The sequence below is a fragment of the Panthera leo genome, chromosome C1 (assembly GCF_018350215.1).
Source record: "Panthera leo isolate Ple1 chromosome C1, P.leo_Ple1_pat1.1, whole genome shotgun sequence".
Taxonomy (NCBI): domain Eukaryota; kingdom Metazoa; phylum Chordata; class Mammalia; order Carnivora; family Felidae; genus Panthera; species Panthera leo.
In genome coordinates this window covers 170,523,753-170,548,350 of record NC_056686.1, presented here as the reverse complement: position 1 = coordinate 170,548,350, position 24,598 = coordinate 170,523,753, and the positions used below count along the sequence as shown (strand labels likewise).

Genomic DNA, 24,598 nt, shown 5'->3' with positions numbered 1-24,598 from the left:
TGGAATAAAGACAGTCACTTCAGCAAATGGTAATGAGAAAACTGGACAGCAACATGTATAAAAATGAACCTAGATCATTTTCTTACACTGTACACAAAAGTAAACTCAAAATGGATGAGACCTGAATGTAAGATAGGAAGCTATCAAAATCCTAGAGGAGAAAGCAGGCAACAACCTCTTTGACCTCGGCTGCAGCAATTTCTTACTCAACACATCTCTGGAGGCAAGGGAAACAAAAGCTAAATGAACTACTGGGACCTCATCAAGATGAAAAGTTTCTGCACAGTGAATGAAACAATCAGCAAAACTAAAACACAAATGACGAAATGGGAGAAGATATTTGCAAATGATATATGAGATAAAGGGATAGTATCCAAACTCTATAAAGAACTTATCAAAATCAACACCTAAAAAACAAATAAGCCAGTGAAGAAATGGGCAAAAGACATGAATAGACACTTTGCCAAGATGTGGTATACATATACAATGGAATATTACTCGGCAATCAAAAGAATGAAATCTTGCCATTTGCAACAATGTGGATGTGTATTATGCTAAGCGAAATTAGTCAGAGAAAGACAAATATCATATGACTTCACTCATATGTGGAATTTAACACACAAAACGGATGAATATAAGGGAAGGGAAGCAAAAGTAACATAAAAACAGGGAGGGAGACAAACCATAAGAGACTCTTGAATACAGAGAACAAACTCAGGGTTGCTGGGGAAGTTTTGGGTGGGGAGGATGGGCTAAATGGGAAAAGATCATTAAGGAGGACACTTATTGGGATTAGCGCTGGGTATTATATGTAGGGGATGATTCTCTGGATTCTACTTCTGAAATCATTATTGAACTACATGCTAGCTAACTTGGATTAGATAGATGATAGAAAAATTAGATAGATGATGGATAGATAGATAGTCAGATAATCTAATGAAGCCTTTATCTACCTTTGGCCAAAATGGTAAACAGAGAATAACACAATTACCCTGATAGCTGACAACTGGTAGCTTGCCTAGAAATTATACCAATCCATGGTGTTCCTGCTGAATTTAAATAACTTAACAGAATATCAACATCTGATGACATTACTCCATGGCTGTAACAGAACAAAACAAAATACAAGGACATCACACAAAAACAAAAATTACTATCTCTTTCTCTCTCCTGACCAAATACTTGGCCACTACATCTGTAACTATGACAATTCTAGCTCTACTTTTCCACTTTACCTACTAGATTAAAAATTATTAAAATACACATAGTAATTTGCCAACATTCCATAACAAATACTAATCCAGAACATAATCCCCTTTTATTTTCCTTCTCAAAAATCACCTAGGATAAACCAAAAAACAGTAAAGGCCCATGCTATCCTTTACTGACACAACCTACAATTCCACACTTGTCCCATCATCATTGCTACAGCAAGTTAATAAATCTACTTTGACTCTAGGTGTGTTCCTGATGGTCTTTAGACATTATGGTTTATTAAGCTCACACACAACAGGAGGGCTTAATTAGAAAGACTACGACTGCAGTACCTGGGTGGCTCAGTTGGTTAACCTTCTGACGGTTGATTTTACCTCAGGTCTTGATCTCAGTGTCATGAGTTCAAGCCCTGCATTGGGCTCCATGCTGGGCATAAAGCTTACTTAAAACAAACAAAAAAAAAAAAACAAAACAAAACAAAAAAAAGAAAAAGAGAAAGGCTATGACTATGACTATTCCAAACATTAGTTAGCCTGTATATTAAATGGAATTTTCATAGCTTGTTGATGTGAATGTAAATTGGTATGACCACTTTAGAAAATTCTTCAGCTATATCTACCTAAGCTAAATATATAACTATTCCATGTTCCAAGACTTCCATCCTAGGTTTATGGCCAAGAGATAAGGAAATGCATAGCCACTAAAAGATAAGCATGGAATGTTCATGGCTCTTCTATTCAAAATAGCACCAAACTGAAAGCAAGCCTAAAGTTTATCCCCCCAAAAAAGTAAAAAGGTAAATCACTTACTTACTACACAGCGATATGAATGAACTAATTAATATTATACTTCATATGAATTAATCTCAAAAACATGTTGAGCAAATAAACCAGACACTAAATGTACATGCTGGATGAATTCCTTCATATATAAAGTTTAAAAAGAGATTCTAATACAGTTATAATTTAGAATATTGGTTATACCTAACATTTAGTTACTAGAAGCACAAAGGGGATTTAGGGAGATCTGGTAATCCTCTGCTTCCTGATCTGGATTACATGAATATATAATGCTTGTGGAAATTCATAAATCTGTATAGATGTCCACTTCTCTGTTTGCTAAAATTTTTGTTTTGTTTTGTTTTGGGGATTTGCCGAGTCATCTGAGGCTTTATTTGGGAAAAGACACTTGAATTGGCTTTTAGTAGGGGGTACTGGCAAGAGGGGGTACCCAGGGCCGCAGACTCCCTGCTAAGGGTAGGCTGAGGACCTGTGCTGAGCCTCAGGCATGTCTCCTGTTCTCCAAGGCTCCCCTTGGAGAAGTATAGCTCCTGCCCACAAAGGCTCTATGGTAACCACAGGAGTAGGAGGCCAGGAGGGACCACAGATGTTGTTCACTTGGACAGAAGGACATTAGATGACTTGCACACCAGCTTCCCATGATAGGTCTCAATCTTCTTCACAATCATTGCCATGGAGAAGCTGACAGGGCTGAAGGAACTGGATCCCTCACCAGAGCTGAAGTTACACTGGAAGAAGCTGAGTTCATAATTGAGGCCAGGGCTTGTGAGGCCCCAGTAAGCCAAGCTCAGCCCACCTGAGTAGCCATTGGTGGTCTTAGTTTGGATACTCATGTTCTGCATACCAGACTCCAACAAGCTCTCCTTACCCTCCAGGAGCTTGTTGTCAGTGGTGATCTCCATGTCCAAGGCCAGCTTGATGTTCATGAGCTCCCTCAGCCACCATGCCACGTCCTCCTTGGCTCACAGCAGGGTGTCCTCCAGCTTGGCCAGCTTGGCACTGGTGTCCTTAATGGCCAACTCCCTGCACTGCTAAGCATTAGCTGTGGCAGACCCCAGGGAAGCCCTCTGGCCTTTGAGTCTCTTGATCTCAGCCTAGAGTTGTCTAATGTTCTGTTTCATCTTGGAAACCTCCATCGTCTGTGATGGAAGTCATCCCTGTGCTTCCTAGCCAATACCTGCAGCTCTTCCCACTTAATCCAGTACATGGTCTCAGTCTTAGACCAATTGCAGTTGGCAATGCCCTCATAGTAGGCCTTGACCTCAGAGATAATGCTGTCCAGGTCTAGGGAGAAGATGTTGTCCACGGACAGGACCACGGACATGTCTGAGATCTGGGACTGCAGATTAAAGATCTCCTCTTCATACATCTGCCTTAAGAAGTCAATCTTGTCAGTCAGCTCTTCCAGGCAAACTCCAGCTTCAACTTGTTCACATAAGCTTCCTCCAAATCCTTCTTGTTAAGAACAAACTCATTCTCCATGTCTACACTCACTTTGATCTCCTCCTCCTATTCTTGAAGTCCTCCACCAGCCCCTGCACATTGCCAAGCTCCACCTCCGGCTTCAGCTTCTCCTGGCCCAGTGTGTTCAGCTGCCATTCAAGATTGTTGACATAGCTCTTGAACACATTGCCCATGTTGCTCCATGCTACCGTAGAAGGCTCCACCTCATCTCCAGAATTTTGTTCTGCTGCCCTAGGTGCTACATTTTATCGATGAAGGAGGCAAACTTGTTTTTGAGGGTCTTGATCTACTCCTTCTCCTGGGTGTGCACAGTCTGGATGCTGGGGCCCACTGCCAGCTTACAGGGGTTCAGCAGGCTTTGGTTCACTGAGAGAGCTGTGACGTGCCCCCACACCCCTGGCCACACCACAACCCCGACTACATTCATGCAGGTGACCAGACCACTCTGGAAGCTGCTGCTGCTGCCACCCACTCAGGGAAAGGCAGAGGAGGTGATGTGGGCAGCAGGCACACTCGTGTATGAACGGGTGCTGAAGGCCTAGGCTCTGGAGGTGGACATGTTGTAGGACTTCTGGGTCACCCTGATGCACATGGTGAAGGCTGGGGTGCAGGTGAGTAGGTTGAAACTGACAGAGCTTTGAGAACGAGCTGAGAAGCTGCTTTTAGGTAGGCTAAATTTTTTGAATTTACATGTTTTCATAAAAATGTAGAAGGCACCCCAAAACTGAACTCTCATTCTTGCATAAAGATTCTATTAAAAAGAAGACTACTTTAGATATAGTTACTGTATTATTCAGAGTCCCACCATGAAACACACAGCACATCAAAGGTTAGTTGAAACAAGTTTAAGAAAGAAACAGTCTGTACAAGTGTAGGCAGAATTCAGTGCAGTATGCCATGGTGATGCACCCAGGAGCTAGCAAGAGTAGGAAACTCTTATGCCTCAATGAGGAAGGGGTAAGAGTTACCAGACACCAGCAAATACTGTAGTAGATGATGAGCACCTCAAAGGGAGCAGCCGCTGCTAAAACCTTACTCTGGCAGGGAAAGGAAAAAGAAAATAATTACTTTGAGCTTTCTTTTTCTTTCCACAATCAGCTCTCATGTTGCTAATCCAACCAGAACCGGAGTTAAAGGGATTTCAATAGGTACAATTTATAACAAGTAGTTTCCCAGAGTATAGAGCAGAGCAGAGGAGGGTAGAGAAAGAACCTGAAAGGGTAAATGGAGAAAACTAGCAGTTGTAGAGTCTATAGAGTAAGTATTTACAATGTACTTGTACTGGATACTGTCTGCCTTCATTATAAGGAAAACATATACTTTTCATCTTACTCCAACCTCTCTCATTTTTTTCATCTTTCTTTCTATGAGGCTAATTGCTATTTGAATTGTATTTTCACTGCTTCATTTTTTGAAACACAGTATCTTTAAATTTTGATCAAAATAAAGTAGTATGATAAATCAGGAGAGCAGAAATTTCTCCCCAAATAGCAGAAATTGTGTATTTTTGTGGATCTCAAAAATATTGTTTCCTGTTTAATGTGTGTTACAAAACTTGTCCTTCTAGGCATTTTGACTTTCAACCCATAATCCAGAAAAATTAAATAAGCAAATACTTAGTTCAAACTAGTCACTGGTCAGGATAAGCATAAAGTAACAAGATAACTGAAGATTCATTTACAATTATTTATTCTTTGACTTGGAATAGAGAGTCTTTTACAAACAGCTCAATTTGTATTTTAGGCTTCCTTTAAAGAATATGTTTTACCTGTAATTCCCCTCCCCCAAAGAAAAGCATTTTTTAATGTTTAGCAATAATAAAGTATTAGCCATTTTTCCCCATCAGCTAAAAAGAATAATATACAACTAATTATGCTTGTATGAGTAAAAAAAGAAAATCCTGAAATTTGTTCTAAACATTGATATAAATAGTTAAAACTTGACATCTATAAAAACACTAAAGTTTATCATCTCTATGGGATATTTTTAAACTTTTTAAGACATAATTTTTATGTTTCTAAAATCTGATTATTGGCATATGCATAAAACAGTTTTAGAAAATCTAAATGATTATCACTAGCTAAATATTCCTTTTAAAAACTTGCCAAATAAGAACAGTTCAAAAATGTGATCACCCTAATCTAAATTCGAATCAAACATCTATAAAGGGAATTCAGGACTTTAAATTAAAACTATCTTCTGAATGTGTAAATCAAAGTTATGCTTATAAGTACTAATTAGATTGTATTTAATTAAATCTCAGTTATTCATAATAGAATTTTTAAATATCATTAAAATTATATGCCAGAAGTAATTACTGAAAAAAAAAATTTGGTTTAGACAATCTTGCAAAAATCCCATGCAAACATAACTTTTATTTCACACTTCATAATTTTACTTTACATAGTGTTCTTAAATGGGTAAATGTGGACATTATTTACCACCTTACAAAATAAATATCCTTCATTCTCAATACCAAAAAAAAAAATTAATACCCTCTATTCAATTCACCTGTAAGATTGGTTGAAGGCAAAGCCTTAAAATCAGAAAAGTGTAGTAAGGGGCACCTGGGTGGCTCAGTCAACTAAGCGTCTGACTTCTGCTCAGTTCATGATCTCACAGTTTGTGAGTTCAAGCCCCATGTCAGGCTCTGTGGTGACAGCTCAGAGCCTGGAGCCTGCTTCAGATTCTGTGTCTCCTTCTCTCTCTCTCCATCCCTGCTCACGCTCTCTCTGTCTCTCAAAAATGAATAATTACAAAAACTTTAAAAAAAAGTGTGGTAAGACATTCATAATGATCACAACATCCCTATCCCCACCTTCATCTGGTAAAAAGCAAGAATGGAAACACAAAGTCTCACAGTAAAATCTCACATAAAATAACATCTACAAACTATAAGGCAGATCTATCTTAAAATGGTAGTTTTGTAGCTTTTTTTGTAACAAAACACACACAAAAAAGAATCATGGTCCAAAATAATTAAGGTGTTGTGTAAGTATCAGATACAAGCTATTTTCTATTAAAAAGCATATATTTTCCCCCAATGTCTCCTGTAAATTAACATACAATAAAATATTTGCTTTTAAATGTTCACAATTTTTCTCAGGAGGGTAAGCATACATTTCCATCCCATGTCTAATGGTAGCTTATTTTAATCTCAATAGGTCAGTGATGAGGAACTAACTTCATGCTGATGATTGATAGTACCACTTCAGAATAAGCAATGACGGTTGCTGAGCTAATACAAAGGTACATATTATCAAGTCACACTCACACAAACCAGAACCCTTATCCACTCTCAAGAACCTTACTAGCAATTTCAGAGATGCAAAGCAAGGAGAAACAAGCATGTCTCACTTGGTTTCCTGGTCTTTTTGTCCCACATTAATAGGTGAGGCTGAGGTAAAACTGAGTAAAGGGCGAGTTAATCAGTAACTCCTATGACCAGGAAGGGAGGAGACAACCTTCTTCATCATGTGTAATAGGCATCCCAACTATGCAGTTAAAAAGTAACATAACCATCAGATGATCTCTTTGGCCAAACTTTCCCCTTTTTTGTTGTGTATTTATTTATTTTTGAGAGAGAGAGCGAGCATAAGTGGAAAAAGGGCAGAGAGAGAGGGAGACACAGAATCACAAGCAGACTCCAGGCTCTGAGCTGTCAGCACAGAATCCAACATGGGGCTTTGAACCCACAAACTGTGATATCATGACCTGAACTGAAGTCAGAAGCACAACCAACTGAGCCGCCCAGGCAACCCAAAACTTTCTAATTCATAACATCACCCTTACCTTGAATGCCTCCATCATTGCATTTTCTACTCCCCCAGTTTCACACGGAAGTCTTGAAGAGCAACATCCATATTCCTCATAGGGATTACTACATATCCAGTTTCTCAACCTCAACACTATTAATATTTTGGGCTGGATATTCTTTGCTGGGAATGGGTAGGCTCTTCTGTTCATTGGTGAATGTGTACCTCTGGCCTCTACCCAGTAGTTGTCAGTGACAACTACTTTGTTGTGACATATCTCTAGACATTCAAAGGAATGGTTCTGAACCAAAATCCTCCAGTAGAGAATCATTGCTATTTACTGAGCACCCTCATATGGCAATCCTAATGAATTTTGTATGCCAGACCCCAGACCACTACACCCAAAGAATTGCAAATGCCTAAGATCTTTTATTACAGGTTGTGCAAGCTGATCTCAGATTCTTAGACAACATTTTCAGATTCTAGGGCTTTTTACGAGGATAACATTCAGCCCCCCTATCCAAGTACTTTTCATTCTAAATCACAGTTCTCATAGTGAGATTTTAATTTATCTAGACTAGAATATAATGAAATTGCACAGTGTTTTAAGTCATAAGAGTATTCTTATAACTTAAAAAGTCATATATACAGACTCCTTCAGTTAAGTAATTTATCATTTCCTTCTCATACATATGTGTGTGTCTCCCCTTCAGCCCTTTTCTTTATGTGACCTGGAACCCTTTCCTCAATGTGACCTAAATCTTTTATCCATCCTGCACCCTACACAGGTAACTGAGTCTTGTAGTCATTACTTCCACCTGAATATTCTCTTGATTTACTAAGAATTAGATTACAAAAAGCTCTCAAGATTAGGAAGCACTCCAGATCATACGTCTAACAATCTATACCAGTGGCATTTAATTAAGTATGTCTTTCTGGTCATGATAAAGGAAGTTAAGGTCACAAGCACTTGTCACATTCCAAATGCTTAGGAAGGATTATTCCATTTAAGGGTGGGGGAGTTGGTGGGACAGATACTCCTCTCAGGGGGGGTTCTGTCACCCCTTGCCATTATCCACAGCAACAAATTAACCATAACAACAACCAGATTTATCGGCTTGCAGAAATTTACAACCACTTGGGGATCCATTGTCAAGACAAAGATTCCTTCCTTTTAGTAGAACTGAAAATTAGCAACATAGCCCCTATATTAGTTTCCTGGGGCTGCCACAACAAATTTCTAAACTATGTGGCTTAAAACAACAAAAATTATTCCCCTGCTGTCCTGGAGGCTAGAAACCGTAAATTAAGGTGTTGGTAAGGTCATGTTGCCTCTGAAGGCTCTTGGGGAAGATCCCTCCTTGCCTCTTCCTAGCTTCTGGCATTTGTCAGTAATCCTTGGTGCTTTTAGTTTACTGATTCTTCATTCCAGGCTCTGTCTCCATCTTCACACCCTCCTATATGCCTGTGTGCAAAGCTCCCTCTCCTTATAGGGATAGTAATCATTGGATCTGACCCTACCCTAATCCACTTTGGTCTCTCATTAACCTCATCACATATAAATTGATTGCCAAATAAGATCACATTCATAGGTTATGGGTGGACACAAATTTGGGGAGATAGTATGCAACCCAGTACACTCCTTGATCATTAATTGAGGAATCCATACCAAAAGTAATTCACCAGACTTTGTCTAGGATTTCTTTGTAATATGTCTAAATTCCTTAACAGATTGCTCCTGGTAGTTTTAGTCACATGACCTTAGCCTGCAATTGGTTGTATGGTTTTACAAACAATGGATTTACTGGTGTTATTATGTAAATGAACAGGAGATCTCACCACAAAGCCATAGAAGCATAAAGAAGCCTTCCAGTGTCAAGAAAATTCAGTCTTAAAGTGTTTCCTATTGTTATCTGCTGCTTGTCAACGGGTCTTCATTTTTTTACCCACAGGGCTGCCAACAAGAGTCAAGAAAAAACAAAACTTTTTGCTCTTTTTTCCATTGCATGTCACTCTCTGTCAATCCACCTAGCCCGTCCCTCAGTTCTAAATCTATTTCCTTCAATTTCATTGGCAAGATTTTCCCTTGTAATGTACCTCATTTTTCTCTCCACTTCATAAGAAAGCAGTTACCCAAGCATCACTTTTTCACATATTTTTTCATCCCCTCCTCCTTCTTGCCAAAAACTGCCTTAGCCTTTCTGTTTTCATGAATCTGAAAGAAAGCCTGGCTTATCACACCAGCTAACACAAATAACCGTTCAGTCAGACTCATACAAATCAGAGATTTTATAAAACATCAAGACTTTCTTATGATCTTAAGCATATAAACTAAAAGGTTCAAGCAAAGCAGAAAAATGTCTCTGATATGCTGTTTGCATCTCCAAGTCCCTCCTTGCTGCAACTGTCCTTTGATTTCTGGCCCAGAATTAGATTCGCTTTTTAATGAGGCTGGCACGTTAACATACAGAATTATGAGTGTTTGGACTATGAAACATTTCCATTTGATACCCTACAGAGTTGTGTAATATTCTTCTTAGGCTTATTATATATCCATTAACTGTAGGCTTGTTTATCAAAAGCAACCCTGAATCAGGGACGTCATTGCTAAGACCACTATTCCACAGAGACTCTTCTTCTAGCAAATACATGGGCTAATATGGGCAAAATTTGCCCAAAGGTTCAGTTACCATAAACCATGTCATCTGGGTCCTTCTTTGGGGGGACAGGAATGCATCACAAGAAAACTACTTTATCTCCTTCTACCCCAGATGCTTTCTAGAGGTCATTATTGCTGATGACACAAGATATTAAAGATAGAAGTAAAATCTTTTTTACCTTACTAAAGGAGCAAAAAATCTTCTAATGGCAAAAGAGAGAAGTCTGTATTTGATGTTTTTGAACAACTAGTTTTAAGGAAAAGTTGTCATGTTCAAGCCTATGTAAAAGAAAAATATTTAGAATACTTAAAAATGAACAAATGAATGCATCCCTGAAAGTGGAAATGCCAATAAGCAAGGTTGTAGACTGTCTAGTCATCTTCAGCCCTGATGGCATCTTAATATTACATAAAACATTGTACCAGATGTTAAAGAATTACACAATCCAAAGTCAAAAAAGTTTTTTGGAAGATTTAGATATATTCATGAAATTATTAGAGAGAAGTTACCAAAAATACATTTAAAATATTATAAAATTTTAAATATTTACAAAATACTTTTAAAAAAATAGACAAGGGGTAAAATAATCCAAACATCATTTTTAAGAGATTTAAAGATAAAATAGGGAGACTAAGAAAGGATAGCGGTACAGTGGTACATTAGAAAAGATGGGTTCAAGGGCATGAGCTTACAGTCATATATAAATGACAAGACCATTAATGAAAACAAAATGGATTTTAATAGCTGAAATAGTATCCACATCGTAACCACTGCCTGCAAGTGAATTTATTTTATTATTAGAGACCTGCTTGATTTTCTTAATGCCAGGGAATTCCTCAGTTTCACTGGCAGCCTCTTCAGTTTCCAGGAGACTTAAATGTTCAGTTATGTGTAATATATCCTGAGGGAATTTTTTATTCTCATATATATGCGTATGCCTATCTATATTATAAATGGTGACTGCACCTGCTTTTTAAAACAGTGATCATATATAAAATAATTCATCACAGAATTAAATATCTTCCTTTTTAAAGATTTAAAACCCTGATAATTGTGTATTATAGAAAAATATTTTCAGATAAAACCCAGCTTTAAATTCTAACCTTTAAAAAATAACATTTACTGGAAAGCCTACAAGACCATTGTTCTTTTTAATTTTTAAAGAAGTGGTAGTCCAACAAAATAGTTGTATTTTATTCTTAGACCTTTATTACTTACAGATAATATCATATATATATTTAAAACAAAAAAAAAGGTCAAATTGATATGATTTAAACCAAAAACTGTTGGCTATATTATAAAATATATGCAACAGAGGCTCTTACAACACAAGAGAAAAATTTTGTCACTACTTTAGACTTTGAAGTTTCATTAATATACAAAGGTTCAAGCTTAAAGAAAATTTCTTGTATTGATTTCTCTCAATTTAGAAACTTTTATTTATTTTTTTTAACGTTTATTTTTTTTTTTTGAGACAGAGACAGAGCATGAACAAGGGAGGGTCAGAGAGAGAGGGGGACACAGAATCTGAAACAGGCTCCAGGCTCTGAGCTGTCAGCACAGACGCGGGGCTCGAACACACGGACCACGAGATCATGAACTGAGCCAAAGTCAGTCGCTTAACCGACTAAGCCACCCAGGCACCCCTCAATTTAGAAACTTTTAAATGGTTACATTATTTTTTTCTTAATATGGCCAAACATTCTCTCAATTGTTTATACAAAACATGTCTCTCTGGAATAAATATAATTATCTCAAAGTTCCTATTTAATGATGGCAATCATAAAATCAAAATAACAAAAATAATGAAAGCTCAGCTACCAAAAAACTTGGACATTTTTCCAGTATTTATTATAAATCAACTGGCTTCCTGGAATTGTTTTACAGAATCATGATTGAATGAATAACCCTAGTGGTGCTAGTCATTCCTGTGAGAAAGCAGCCAGATTTCAAATCAATACGTACTGTTCCGAGCATTTGTTCTTGCTGTTCTAGATGTAGCATTCATACTGAAGCCACCTATTTCCTCTACCTGCTATATTTACTGGTCAGGCCTATCTCTCTTATTAGAAGCCATGTTGGCCTCTCTTGATATCTTGATTTCAGCTGTCCTAAGGATAACATAAGTTGATATAATTAAGTTCACATAATTAATGTATGCCAATGCAAGAAATTAATCCTATATGATATATAGCCTATATTTTAATTTAAACCACTCCAATTCTAGAAACTGGAAATTTAGGATTTAAAATTTTATAAAAATTCATTTAGCCATAATTCATATAACTTGGTGATAAGCAAGATAATTTTTTTTAATTTTATAATGAAGCCAATTCAGTATACAAAAATATTGTGTAATGAAGTCTCTCTTACATGGTTACCTAGTTACACATATATCTATCTATAGATAAATAAATATAGATATAAATGATATAAATACGTGTGTGTGTGTGTGTGTGTGTGTGTGTGTGTGTGTATATAATCAGCAGAGAGTTGCTTAACTTTGAACTAATTCCTTACTCCCCTCCACACTTCATGTATTTGGTATCATAATTTGCATCCTTTTTTTTGAGAGACAGAGCATGAGCAGGGGAGTGGCAGAGAGAGAAGGAGATACATAATCCGAAGCAGGCTCCAGGCTCTGAACTGTCAGCACAGAGCCCGATGTGGGGCTCAAACCCATGAACTGTGAGATCATGACCTGAGCTGAAGTTGGACGCTCAACCAACTGAGCCACCCAGGCACCCTTATATCCTTTTATTTTGTGTTTCTCTTGACTTATTTTTACAGAAATACTTATGTTTTTTTGCTTTTGTTCTTCCTATTTTTTTTTTACTCTTACTTATGGTTTTTGTTTCCCACCCACAGAGTCCCCCTAAACATTTCTCTTAGCACTGTTTTAGTGGTAATTAATTCTTTTAACTTCTGCTTATCTGGGAAATTGTTTCTCTCTCTTTCTGTTCTGAATGATAGCCTTATTGGATAGAGTATTCTTGGTTGCAGATTTTTCCCTTGCAGCACTTTGAATATACCATGCCGCTCCCTTCTGACCTGAAAAGTTTTTGCTGAAAAATCCACTGATAGCCTTATGGGGTATCCCTTGTATGTAAGTATCTTCTTTTTTCTAGCAGTTTTTAAAATTCGTTGTTATCACTGTTTTATGTAATTTTAATCTATCTGGACTGCTATATGTGGAAGATGTTATATATAAAACCAATGGTAACCACAGATCAAAAAACAGTAATAGAGATGCAAAATATAAAGAGTAAGGAATCCAAGTATTTCACTAAAAAAGCCAATTTATCATGAAAGAAAGTAAAAGAACGGGATCAAGAAGAACTACGAAAACAACCATAAAACAAGTAACCAAATGGCAGTAAATACACTCATATACATGCAGAAATAGTCAACAAAATAGTAGCAAACCAAATCCAACGATACATTAAAAAATCAACTACCATGATCCACTAGCATTTATTCCCAAGATGCAAGGGTAACTCAATCTTTGTAATTTGATCAACATGATACATCAGATCAGTAAGAGAAAAAATAGAAATCATATGATCATTTCAATAGATGAAGAAAAAGCACTTGACAAAGTACCACACCCATTCATGATAAAAACCCTCAACAATGTAGGTCTAGAGGGAACATACCTCAACACAATAAAGGTCATATAGGGAAAACTCACAGTTAATATCATACTCAATGGTGAAAAACTGAAAGCATTTCCCCCAAGGAATAATACAGGAATGTCCAATCTCACCATTATTTAACATAGTACTGAAAGTCCTAGCTACAGCAGTCAGATGAGAAAAGGAAGTAAGAGGCATTTAAATTGGTAAGGAAGAAGTGAAACTTTTACTATTTGCTGACAACATGATACTACATATACATACATATACACATACGTATACATATATATGTATATGGGAGCGGCATGGCATATATGTATATGTATGTGTATATGTATGTATATGTATATATTTATATATATGTGTGTGTGTACACAGCACACTAAAGACTCCACCCAAAAACTACTAGAACTGATAAGTGAATTCAGTAAGGTTTCAGGATACAAAATCAACATACAGAAATGTGTGGCATGTCATATGGTAATAAGCAACACAAAGAGAAATTAAAAAAGCAATCCGATTTAAAATTGCACCAAAGATAATAAAATACCTAAGAATAAATTTAACCAAAGAGGTGAAAGACCTGTACTCCAAAAACTACAAAACATTTATAAAATATATAGAAGATGACACAAACAAGTAGAAGGGTATTCCATGCCCATGGATTAGAAGAACACATGTTGCTAAAATGTCCATACTACCCAAAGCAATCTATAGATTTAATGCAATTGCTATCAAACTACCAATAATATTTTTCACAGAATTAGAACAAAAAATCCTAAAATTTATATAGAACCAAAGAAGACCCCAAATGGAAAAAGCAATCCTTAAAAAGAAAAACAAAGCTGGAGGCATCATAATTCTAGGTTTCAAGTTATATTACAAAGCTGTAGTAATCAAAACAGTATGGTACTGGCATAAAAATTGGCACATAGATCAGTAGAATAGAATACCCAGAAATAAACCCACGGCTTATATGGTTAATTAATTTTTGACAAAGGAGGAAAAATATGCAATGGGAAAAGCTTCATCAACAAACAATGTTGGGAAAACTGGAAAGCAACATGGATAGTAATGAAACTGGACCACTAGCTTACACCATACACAAAGATAAATTCAAATTGGATGAAGGAGTTAAATCTGAGACCTGAAACTATAAAACTATAAAAACTCTTTCTAGAAGAGAGCACAGGCAGTAATTTCTCCCACATCAAATGTAGAAACTTTTTTCTAGATGTGTCTCCCGAGGCAAGGGAAACAAAAGCAAAAATAAACTATTAGGACTATATCAAAATAAAAACTTCTTCAAAGTGAAGAAAACAATCAACAAAACTTAAAAGACAACATACAGAATGGGAGAAGATATTTGCAAATGCAATCTCTGATAAAGAGTTAGTATCTAAAATATTTAAATTACTTATACAACTCAACACCCAAAAAAATAAGTAATCCAATTTAAAAATGGACAGAAGACCTGAACAGACATTTCTCCAAAGAAGACACACATATATACAGCAGACACATGAAAAGATGCTCAACATCACTCATCATCAGGGAAATGCAAATCAAAACTACAATGGGATGTCACCTCATATCTGTCAGAATGGCAAAACAAAAACAAAAACAAAAAAACACAAGAAACAAGAAGTGTTGGAGAGGATGTGGAAAAATAGAAACTCTTGTGCACTGTTGCTGGGAGTGCAAATTGGTTCAGCTACTGTGGAAAACAGTATGGAGTTTCAAAAATTTTAAAATGGATCTACCATACAATCCAGTAATTGCACTACTGGGTATTTAACCCCAAAATACAAGAAATTAAATCAAAGGGGCACATGCATCCCAATGTTTATTGCAGCATTATTTACAATAGCCAAACTATGGAAACAGCTCAAGTGTCCATCAATAAATGAATGTATAAAGAAGTAGTAGTGTGTGTGTGTGTGTGTGTGTGTATGTGTGCGCGCATGCACGTGTATATATATATATATATGTGTGTGTATATATATATATATATATATATGGAATATTATATATATGTATATATAATGGTATATTATTCAGCCATACAAAAGAATAAAATTTGCCATTAGCAAAAACATCGATGGAGCTAGAGAGTTAAAGACAAGTGAAGTAAGTCAGTCAGAGAAAGACAAATACCCTAAGTTTTCACTTATATGTGGAATTTAAGAAAAAAAAACCAAAGAGCAAACGAATAAAAGAGAGAGAAACCAAGAAACAGACTCTTAACTACAGAGTACAACCTGATAGTTACCAGAGGGGAGAAGAGTGGGGGGATGGGGAAAATAAGTGAAGGAAATTAAAGGATATACTTGTCATGATGAGCACTGGTGATGCATATAGAATTGTTGAATCACCATATCGTAGACCTGAAACTAATGTAATACTGTAGATTATAATGAAATTAAAATAAATTTGGGGTGCTTTGGTGGCTCAGTTGGTTGGGTAACTGACTTTGGTTCAGGTCATGATCTCACGGTTTGTGGGTTCTAGTCCTGCATCAGGCTCTGTGTTGAATGCTTGCTCGGAGCCTGGAGCTTGCTTCAGATTCTGTGTCTCCTCCTTTCTCTGTCCCTCCCCTGCTTGTGCTCTGTCTCACTCTGTCTGTCAACCATAAATAAATGTAAAAAAAAATTTTTAAATAACAAATTTAATTAAAAAGGTTAAAAAATAAATATATAAAACTGCAGCAACTCAGATAAGTCAATGATGCTTTACACATCCAAACTCTTTTTTACAATATTTCCTGAAGCAGGATATACAACCCTCAGTCCCTGTATGCACAGTATGTTTTTTGATAAATATTTATTGGTTTCTTCTATGGAACACACTGGGAGCTAAGCTCTAGTGATGCAAAGTGAGCCAAAGAAAAGAATCCTGCTTTCAGGAAGCTCACAGTTTAGTGGAGGACATATACTAAAAATGAGTAAACAAGTAAACAAAAATGACCAATTGTGGTAACTGATATAAAGAACAGGATGCCAATCTAGACAAAATAAGAATAGAGTGAAAGTATGAACCTTTGTCAGTAGGGTAGTCTGGAAGGGTAACTTTCTGGCTGAGACTCCAAGGGCAAAATTGGATACTTCCACAAAAAGCATGGCAGGAAAGAATATCCCAGGCAGCGCAAACAACCAGAGCAAAAGCCCTAAAGTCACAAAGAACTGGTTTTATGCAAGGAACTGAAAGAAAAACAGTTTGCCTGCAGTCTGGGGGTAAGAAGAAATAGTAGCAAGCTAAGAGTTTGGAGATAATTAGGGATCACATCAGGAAGGAACTCACAGCACATAGTAGGGAATTAGGATTGGCTTTATTTACAGTGAAAACCAATGAAAAAATTAAACAGTGAATGTTAAATTGTATTCAGGCTACTCTGATTGTTAATGGTGAAATGATTGCAAGAAGATGAAAATGAAAGGGAGAGTAGTTGGTTCTTTTGAGAACCAAGAAAGAGATGATAATCTTTGAGACAAGTATTAAGACAACAAAAATATATGCTGAATTTCTTATGGGAATGAATTAACAAAAAGAGTCAAAGACACTAAACAACCCAGTCACTGGTTTAAGCAATTGGTTGAATATTTCTGCAAAATTCTGAGATGGAAAAGTCAGGTAAAGAACAAGGGAGGAAGGGGTTGGAGGAAAGGATTCATAAGAGAGTTCAATCTTAGAGTTTGAAAGGTTTCTGATAAACCAAATCTGAAACATCTCTAAGGCATCAAAGTCTAAAAGGTTAGTCTGGAGCTTAGCAAAGAGATCTGGAATCTACACATTTGGGAGTCATCAACATCAAGAGTAATTAAATCCAGACACAGAAATCCCTGTCCACTTTTACATGGTTTTACTCACCATTACTGAGTTTACCTTGAAGTTATTATAATTTACTCAGATTTCAGTGGTTTTAGTTTGTGTGGTTTTTTTTTTGTTTTTACTGATTCCTACTTTGTTTTTTCCACAGTATGGAATCTGGTACAGTGCTTATTTTGACCTAACATACTCCATGTTACCTAAGACCTTCCCTGTGCCTGGAACTAATACCTAATGCTTGTGGTCCCTCAACTGTTTCCCAACCGTTTTTTTTCAATATTACCTTCCATAGTAGCCTTTATAGCCATTTTTTTCCTAATTTATCCCCATGATATTTTACAATAGATAGATTATATATTTGTTGATATAATGTCAGATAAAATATCTGAGCTCTGTACATAAAAAAGAATAAGTATATGGATAATCTTTTTATACATTGCAGAATAAGAATGACTAAATTTTTCCAGTAAAAATTTAAAACTGGAAAGGCTACTAACTTAATACTGTTTATGGTAATTTTTAATGTAAATCATTTACTTAAGGAAATTATATCGAATTATATGTGCAAATTAGGAGCATATATCAATACATAATAGCAATGTAAGAAGAATTTAAAATTAATAATTCAAAACTTATTTTCCAGCAAAATAAGCAGTAGAAGAACTAAATAATTACTTAAAAATTACTTTTAGTGAACATTTAACTTTTGCTTTATATGAGGAAATAATTAGCTGACAGTCTGACAGTCATTCAGATACTACAGCTTTCCTTTTTCTTTTTAGTACTTTACAGAATTCTAGGTTGATTACGGATGTAGAATTAAATAATAAAATATAGACTATTTTTTATTTAATCTTCAGAACCAACCATACACACAAAACCATTGCGAATCAAACATAAACCACCCGATCCATAATGCAGACAGTAGCAGACAAAAGGCAATGGAAAGTGACCTCTCATATAAGATTTCTATACTGAGCAAATGACTGAGATAAAGTCCTCTGGTTGCAGCCATATATTCACTACAATTTTGTAGCAATATCTTGCAAACATTTTGTACATCTTCCCAGAACTCAATGTCAGTGCAATTTATGTGATATGCAAGAAAATCCCATGAGAAAAACTAAAGATTGAGAAATACAACTTTGTAGGGTACAACTGAGCTTTAGATGGCCACATACCATTGTAATAACATTCCTCTCCAAGAACCAATTTTTATTTATTTGAGGGTGATCTTATTCTTACTGAGAATCTAGATCTTAGATCATCTGAGGTCCAAGAGACTATAACATTGCCCCCTTTCCAGCTCTACTGCTGTAGACTGAACTCTTTAATTGGTAAGTTTCTAGAAGAGGACATCCCATACATCTGGCTTCTCAAGACTTAATTATCCCTTTACTATTAAGTAACATATGCAATAAATATAAAAATAAATAAGTCATAAATTCAAACCTTACTTAAAATTAATTTCAGAAACTATGACATATAATTAGAAATATACATATAATAATAATAAACCACTAAAACATTTTGTTTTAATTCTACACTGAGTTACACATAAACAGAGGTGTCAGTGGAAGACGGTCCAAAAATATAAATGGTATTTGGAAAAAATATTTAATGACTGGCACAGTTTTAAAATGTATGCTTTTATTCATTTCCATTTCTTTTTTTTTTTTTTTTTTCAACGTTTTTTATTTATTTTTGGGACAGAGAGAGACAGAGCATGAACGGGGGAGGGTCAGAGAGAGAGGGAGACACAGAATCGGAAACAGGCTCCAGGCTCCGAGCCATCAGCCCAGAGCCTGACGCGGGGCTCGAACTCACGGACCGCGAGATCGTCGCGGGGCTCGAACTCACGGACCACGAGATCGTGACCTGGCTGAAGTCGGACGCTTAACCGACTGCGCCACCCAGGCGCCCCTCATTTCCATTTCTATTTCAGGATACCTTGACCTCATTCTTCAAGGTAGAAGTATTTTCTTTACAGCAACTGCTGATCCATGGATAACCTAGTCCAGAGCTGTCTGAAAGCTTGTGAATCACTCCACTAAACTAGGCTAAATTCAGAATAACCCCAAAATCTTGCTGGGGAATAAACATCTAAAAAAAAATCACTGCTTAGAGGAAGATCTTTTATATATGATGTTACAATTTGAAAAAAGAAAAAAAGCAGGCAAGTAGTTAATAATCACTACCTCTGCTTTTTCTTTTTACTCTTGGAAAAATCCAACTCCCCAAAATGCATTTTTAAATGCAGCAAAAATACAAGTGAATTATCTCTGAATTTTTTTTTCTTAATTATTCAAGTATGAAAAGTTGTGTGGTTAAAAATAGGATTTTTTGAGGAGATAATATTTTTAAGTAATTGGCAAAAATCTCAGCTGGAAGTGAAATAGCCTTATTATCAAATTTAGTAAAGTACAGGGCAAGGCACAAGTGGCAATTTGCTGATCACATGGAGAGGGATGAATTTGGCAGAGCTGAAAGAAGTAGACAGCTCCGGAGTTGTGAGGCTCCTCAGAATTACATCTACTCTCTCAGCAACCAGAATAGGCATATTCTACCTAATAATCATATCTCCAGAAACCTTTCTAGCTTTAAAATAGCTAGTGAATAGTTGTCTAGATCTGTCAATGATTGAAATAGTTTAGGACACAGTTACACATAAGGAATAAATATCCCATGCAAGTTCAGTTTGGCATACATTAAGGAAAATAGGCTTTCAAAATCTTCCCCACCCCCCTCCAACTTTGAAGCATTAGACTGGTAGCCTAATGTCCTGAAAGCCTCTAGTTTGTTAAAAGCAAGGGTTTTGTTTTTCTTTTTTCTTTTTTTCCTTTTTCTGTATTTGAACACTGTAATCCTCCCAAATTTATAATTCTCACTTTTTTTGTGACAATAATTTTCACTCTTATTGTTCCATCTTCTGTTTTAAACTCCTTAAACGCAAGCTCCATTACTTTTAACTTACTCTGAAAAGCATCGAATGTAATGTCACTTGCAAATAGGTACTTAAAAGGCTCTGAATGATAGAATGTTGATGTCGACAGACGTAGGGTCCCAGCAAAGAATGAAATTGTTAAAAAGTGACAGAAAACTATGAACCTGGTACAAACAGGATTTTCATCTCTAAATGTTGAGTTACCTAAAAGACATGTTTTAGTAGAGGCGAAAATACATAAAAATAATTAGCACGGTATCTCCTAACACTAGCAACTTAAAAACCCTAAGGCCAGAAGGGCCCAATCCTTAGAAAAGTTAAGAGTCCTGTACCTATTCCCCAGAAGTTGGGTTGGGTTAGGGATATAATTATTGCAACTACCAAAATCTAATTTTGATATATAGTTTTTGTGTTTTTTTTTCAGAAATATCTTTCTGATTATAATATCTAAAACCCCGAAGATTTTAATCAATGGACATTTATAGCTGCTTAACAAATGACTGACAATAATTCTTTATTCAAAGCACTCCCCATATTCGCAGCTCATAAAGCTGGGTAATTATCACCACTTGGTAACCATGGGACTTCAAGAAGGTCATTTTATTTCTCTCAAATTTAAAAGTATCTCTTTTATATATTATAAAAATATTTTCTCTGGTTTCCTCACGCAAATTTCAAATGAACTAAAACAAAGTGTTTTATATCATCAAAAACATTATCATACTCTTGATGGTGACCACAGTGAAAAGAATGAATTAGACTAGTTTTCATATATACTTTCTACAAAGTAATCATAAAGACTTTCATTAAAAAGATGTCATCAAAGGGAAAAAAAGTTGACAAAATTCTAAATTTGTAAAAGTGATCCTCTCACTGTCTATAATCCTAGTTTAATGGGATCATATGGTATACATTGCTTCATAATTATTTTTTCTCAACAATTTATCTGTATTCTATGTCAGAGCATATAGATTTATTGTTTTAAATTTCTATCTTTTAAATTGCTATATAGTGTACCAGAATTTAGGAATATTAAGGCTTATCGCTTCTCGGCCTTTTGGCTAAGATCAAGTGTAGGAATATTAAGGCTTATTGCCTAATAAAAACTACTCCCATTTATAAAATGAAAAATTATATTTCTAGTATTTTTTATTTACCCCCTTATTCATATGTAGAATTACCCAAGAATAAATGCCTAGAATGAAATGACATGTAAAAAAAAAGTTATATTTTCAGAAAAACATGCATTTTTATTCTGCCTTTTTCTGCATTTTATTCCACATACTTAAGACTACACTTTGCAGCTCTATGGATCTGGATGGGATCATGTGACCAATTCTGGAAAAGAAAATGTTGGCAGAAATAGTATTTGAGCCATGTCTGGTCCCTAAAACTCCCATGAGATCCTCTGTTTGTTTTCTGCTCTTTAGTCTGGCCACATGCAGGATGCTAAAAAATTGTATGCTGCCCAGTCATTTATATTTCTTCTCCCATGTCTTACTCATGAATACTGCTTTTCTATGTTTTTTATCTCTTTCACTTTTATTTGCAAGATTTCTACATCTATTTGTGAAAATACATTTGTGTCATGTGTGAGGCAGATAGCATTTCTGTGAATCTACTAAATTTGTTTACAGAAGTTTCTATCATTCATCAAATCTATTTCTTCACTTTTAGCTTCCAGTTATTACACTGTATTTAAAGAGCCCCACTTAAATCCCTCACAAAATACTCATAAAAAATTGCTCAACCTAGGGGCTCCTGGTTGGTTTAGTAGGTGGAATATGTGACTCTTGATCTCGGGGTTGTGAGTTCAAGCACTACATTTGGCATAGAACTTTAATTTTTTAAAAACAAATGCTCAACCGTTTCTCATGATAGGTCTTTTATAATTTAACAGTCATTTTGCAAAGTTGCTCAACTTTTTTTATTCTAAGCCTTTTATATTTCCATTTTTAGAAGTAATTTTCATCCATTTTTAATATTTGTTAAGGGAAGTAAAACAGGAATTCAATATTTTTCTTTAAATGATTAACCTTTGACAAAACACCATTTATTATATAACCTATGTTTCATCTATTTGAAGTGTGATTTATCTACTAAATTTTTCCATGATATTTTTCTTCCAGATGATATAATAATTCTTCCTGGATGCTTTCAGGATTCTTTCTCAAAAGTCAGTCCATTTTCCAGGATATATCATAATCTCACTATTTTTTCTAATTATTTTATTAGTATATAAACACTTCCAAGTACTGATTTAATTATTTTACATAAGATGTCTTCCAAATTTTCATTTATTTGTTCCATTTGTTCTATACTCTTCTTTACAAATGCCAAGTATGTATATATTGATTAACCATTTTCTGGCTCTTACTTCTATTAGCTTCTCTGGAATAACTTTTATCTCCATTATTTTCCACCAAATTATTTCTCAAATACTGTCTTTGCTAACAATCCTGCTTTTGACAGATCCTAATAATGTTTTGATTCCTGTAATTGTTTCTTTAATGTGTCATCCTTTCCTTTTTTTCTGACATTTTTTAAATCTCCTCTGTCGTAGCCCTTATGTTTTTACTCTTTTTTTTTTTTTTTTTTTTTGAATTGTCTCCACACCCAGTGTGGAGACCAACACAGGGCTTGAATTCACGACCCTAATATTAAGTCCTGACCTGAAACCCAGAGTCGGACGTTTAACCTACTGAGGCACCCAAGCAACCTTCTCTTAATTTCTCTTCTATTCCTGAAAATTAACACTTTGCAATTTCCTTAAGATTTTTAAAAGTATACTTTGATTTTTGGTAGCTATATACTTCAAAATGTCTGGATGAGACCTACCTTTTGCTTATGTTATTTTCCTCCATTTTCTTAAAATTATAGGCAAATTTGATTTGGATACTTTCTATTACTTTTATTTGTATGACTGTGTTTCCCATGAAAAATGAAGCTGAAGTATCCTTGACTTTATTACTGGGCACTGATTTAACTGTGTCTTTGGAATTTGAGTTGTAGGACAGAAGACTGTTGGTTTATAATAATTTTTGAGTCATTTATTTGCTCAGGGGCAGCAGAATGATATGCTAAGTAAACTGAGCAGCTCCACTTGGGTTTGTTTGTTTGTTGTTGTTGTTTTTCCCATCTTTTGTCACTAAATTCTATTTATTCCTTTGTCCTAAGAATGCCGTTTCAAAGGCATTCACCTCAGAATTCAGCTTTAACAGGCTGGAGGCCACTCTAGATCCAAGTGGCTATATGCATTTTGGATTTTTTTTTTTTTTTTTGTAATTTTCAAGAGTTTTCGGCATACATAACTGTGGTCAGAAGCTTCACGGCTATGTTTCACATTGCTACATTTCTTCTGCCACTACATCAACTCCATGCTATTTATCTTTTTTTTTCTGGTGGTCCACCACTAGAACCTTACATTTCTTTCTTTCCTTTTCTTGCTTTTTCTTCTTTTTGTCTTCGTATGTGTGTGCATATGTGCGTACTTATAGATACTATTTTCTGGACTCTTTCTTTTGGACAAGGTTATGCTATGGTGGGATCTGGGAGTTGCTTGCCAAATCTCAATGATTTAGTCTAAATTTCAGTCTCTAATAAATATTCTTTATAGTCTATTGGACAGTGTGGATTGTTTCTTATTTTTTTAGTATGTGGGCTGTGGGCTGTGCTTTTTTCTATTTCAGATATTTCAAGGAAGGGAAATTAAGTGCAGGTACTCTGCTATCCCTACTAGATGCTCTGAATTCTGACTCTAAGAATTTATTTCTAGCTACTTCAAATTGAGTGATAGGGGCGCCTGGGTGGCTCAGTCGGTTAAGCGTCTGACTTCAGCTCAAGTCACAATCTCGCGGTCCGTGAGTTCGAGCCCCGGGTCGGGCTCTGGGGTGATGGCTCAGAGCCTGGAGCCTGCTTCCGATTCTGTCTCCCTCTCTCTCTGCCCTTCCCCCATTCATGCTCTGTCTCTCTCTGTCTCAAAAATAAATAAACGTTAAAAAAAATTTTTTTAAATTAAAAAAAAAAAAGAGTGATAAAAAATGAAACTGATTTTAGTATTTTTAAAAGATATGACTCTATTGCTCTTATAACCAGGCTGAATACCAGGAAAATTCTGGCTTTAATCACGTAGAGCCATAATTCCTGAATATAAATTACTTCTTAGTGACTAAAAAATCAAATATAACAGACCAGAGGAAAGAACAAAGAAGCAGACTAAAGACAATGCAAATGGTAAACTCACTGGAGAGAATTCAAAGAACAGAGTTATGAATGTTTATTCTTCCCAAGAATAAAAAAA

General features: G+C 35.6%; 2 pseudogenes; one reads left to right on the top strand and one right to left on the bottom strand.

Annotated features, from left to right (window-relative positions):
- Positions 1-2,608: 2,608 nt before the first annotated feature.
- LOC122228022 lies at positions 2,609-4,080 on the bottom strand (annotated as a pseudogene).
- A 17,259-nt stretch (positions 4,081-21,339) lies between these two features.
- On the top strand, positions 21,340-21,460 carry LOC122228867 (annotated as a pseudogene).
- The last annotated feature ends 3,138 nt before the right edge of the window (positions 21,461-24,598 follow it).